Consider the following 3,869-nt stretch of genomic DNA (forward strand, 5'->3'; position numbering starts at 1 on the left):
ATGTCAGTCACTTCATTACAAAGTAAATAAGATTTCTGATTCACCAATAAAGACAATATTTATCAATTAATATATAATTTACTTCCTGATATCCACTTCTATTAATTCTTCATTTTAATAATATGCCCATTTCAGATTTATCTTTTGGGGAAAAAAATCTACCCTTTTGTATAAGAATAAGTAATTCATTAATTTCTTCTGAGTTTATAAGTCTTAAAAAATTTAATTACAATCTAAAATTAATGCTTATTAATAGAGAAATATTATTCCAAAGCAATTCATGGACTTTGTGAAGATATTCATGAAAATAAATATCAGTCGATTAAAGTGTTGAAATCAGTACAAACAACAGGTGAAAGAAAAAGATATAGTCTTTATTAATAGTAGCCAGAACAGTTTTGTTTTTCTTCAGGCTGTGAAGGTAGATTTTTAAAAACCAACAAATTATTATTTTTTAGATAGTTTTTCAGCTTATAAAAAAATTGAGAAAATATTACCAGGAGTTCCATATATATATTTCCCCTGCACAGTTTCACCTATTATTAACATTTGCATTAGTGTGGTACATTTGTTACAACTTCTGACCCAATATAGTACATTATTACTAACTAAAGTCCAGAGTTTACATAGAGTTCACTCTGCTTTGTTCTATGGATTTCAGTGAATACTTAATGTCCTGTATCCACTATTACAGTATAGAACAGTACAGTATAGGTTAGTCTCATGACCCTACAACACCCCCTGTATTCCACCTATTTGTTACTCCCCCATTTCCCTTTGGAATTTCTGGCAGCCACTTATCACTATTTCCATTGTTATTTTTTTTTCCAGAATGTCACATAGTTGAAATCATACAGTATATAGACTTTTGAAACTGGCTTCTTTCATTTAGCAATATGCATTTAAGATTTCTCCATGTCTTTTCATGGCTTGATAGCTCATTTCTTTCTAGCAATGAATAGTATTTCATTGTCTGGATGTACCACAGTTTATTTATTCATTCACTGTTGAAGGACACCTTGGTTGCTTTTAATTTTGGCAATTATGCATAAACATTTATGTGTAAGTTTCCATGTGGACATAAGTTTTCAACTCCTTTGGGCAGACGCTGAGAAGCATGATTGCTGGATCACATGGTAAAAGTATGTTTAGCTTTATACAAAACTGCCAGTACGTGTCCCAAAGTGGCTGTGCCATTCTTCATCCCCCCTAGCAGTGAATGAGATTTCCTGATGCTTTACATTTTTGTCAGCATTTGGTGTTGTCAGTGTTTTGGATTTTAGCCATTCTGATAGGTGTATATTGGTATCTCATTGTTGTTTTGATTTTTTATTCCTTAATAACAAATGGTGTTGAGTATCTTAACACACACTTATTCGCCAACTGATGACCTTTTTTTTTCTTTATTGATTAGAGAGAGAGAGAGGAAGAAAGAGGGAGAGAGAGAGAAAGAGAGAGAGAGAAACACTGATGAGAGAGAACATCAATTGGCTGCCTTCTGCATGCCCCCAACTGGGGTTTGGGCCCACAACCTGGGCATGTGACCTGACCACAAATCGAACTGGCAACCTCTTGGTAACATGGGTTGACGTTCAACCACTGAGCCAAACCAGCTGGGCAGACTGATGATCTTTGATGAGGTGTTTGTTCAGATCTTTTGTCCTGTTTTTAACTGGGCTATTTGTTTTCTTGCAGTTGAGTTTTAAGTGTTCTTGTATATTCTGGATACATGTCCTTTGCCAGATATGTGATTTGCAAATATTTTCTCCCAGTCTGTGGCTTAATTTTCATTCTTTTAACAGTGCCTTTCACAGAGCAAAAAATAGTTTTGCTTTTCCTCAGGTTTGAGTTAGTTTTAATTTATATCATTATATCACTTTCTAGAACAAATCAAAGTACAACTGAGTTATTCAAGTATTCCACTTGTGAAAATTTAAGTTTAAATGAGACTTTCAATAGTATGTAATGTATATTTTGGATTTTGTAGAATTTTAAATGATATATGAGGATAAAATATTTATACATTGATTTTATTCCTTTAACATTATTTTGAAACTGTTAATAGAAACAATAAAAACTATAACGTCAGATTATTAAACTTTCTACAATCCAGGAGTAAGTGCTATACACCTTTGGAAATATAAGAGCAAGATGAATTTCAGACTGCACTGCACTTTTCACAGGAGGAGGAGGGATAATTCTCTGCATTGTTTGCTTGTTGATCTTTTATACCAGAATTTAAAGTATTTTCCTATCCTTCAAATAAACCTAAGAGAACTGATGTGGGAAAGACACACAGAGTAGAATAACTAAATATTCCAGCAGACATGTAATGACGGGCAGGTTTCAGATGAGCAAGCCAAAATCTAGGACGTAAAACAATCCACCCGTGGTCACTTTGCTTATTAATGGAAAGCTGGGACCATAAATCCCACTATTTAATTCTAGTTCTATATCCTTTTCCAAACTGCCTGCTGTACCATTTTTTCCCAATACAAATAAAAAAATTAATTTACTGACCTGATCATACAAAAGGTCTCACATAGAAAGAAGAATGAGTAAGTCTATGGTTTGCTTTTCACAGAGAGATTAGAACTACCTCCTAATTACTCATAAGTAACAATGATAAAATATATTTTTATCATTAGATAATATTTTGTGAATTTAAAATAGTGACATATATTTTATTCAGCCTAGAATAATTTTAGAATTATATAAGAATCTGGTGTTTTGTGGCAACAGGGGTGGTAATCCTAAATCATGCACTCTGAATATATACCTTGAAAAACTTGTCTACAGATTGCTCTAGTCTAAAAAGACAGTCAATGAACTAAAACTATCTGCCCCAACAAATTCTTGAAATTAACTTCTAGAATCTGGAAATGTTTTGACACTGCAAATTATTCTGACCAGAAAATCCCCCTCCATGGTTAGAAATAAAATGTGTATTTCCTAATACTGCTGTGATAAGATTTTCATGTAAGTTGGAAAATATACAATAAACACCAGAAAGAAAAAAAAAAAGTCTTCTTAAATTTCAAGACCAGTATACCACCTTCAAGACAGTTTATATAGTGCTTTCCTATGTTCCTAATCCAGACATTGTCTTTCCCAAATAACTGTGAATTCCCCAAGAGCCATCAAATTGTCTTTTATCCCTTAGGACTGTGACATTGTAGGTGTCTAATGAGTGACTGCTGAGTGATTGAAGGAACACCATTAAATACTACTGAATACTGCAAATAACAACATGTCAAAGTTTCTCCAGTTTATCATCTGTAAACATAATATTCTTTTGCTATTGGATTTTTTCCTTCTTCAGATTTTACTATCTCAGAAAATGACAAACTTAAGATACTGATTTCATTAAAGTACAATAGAAAAGGTCCTTATTGGAAGTGAATTTAATGTAAAGCACATTTGTGGGTATTGTATTTTCAAGATATCATTTTAATTTACTATATCAAAATTGATAATAACCATGCTATCTATTTTTATGTTGGAAAGCTAACAAAGTGACCTTAAGTACAATTAAATATAGAATATACTTTAAGTTTCTCACAAAAGTTTTGATTTTTTCAGGGAAAGATTTTTCTGTTCCACCCATGCCTAGATTGATTTCAGTGTTTACAAAAATTTGGTCTGAAAGTAGAATGGCCACACATTGCCTTGACACGAGGAATAATTCAGTGCAAACAAAGGAGGTGGATAAACGTTCGCTGTGAAGAAAATGTCAAGCACCCCTTGTCAGAATGATTGTCATTCTGTAATTTCAGGGCATGAGCACCTCTGGAAGTGGAAGCAAGGTTAACAAGGTAGACCCAACGTCTGCAGCAACAGCAGAGAGAGGAAGCCAACACTCCACGAAC

This window comes from Molossus molossus, unplaced genomic scaffold, assembly GCF_014108415.1.
Source record: "Molossus molossus isolate mMolMol1 unplaced genomic scaffold, mMolMol1.p scaffold_m16_p_1, whole genome shotgun sequence".
Lineage (NCBI taxonomy): Eukaryota > Metazoa > Chordata > Mammalia > Chiroptera > Molossidae > Molossus > Molossus molossus.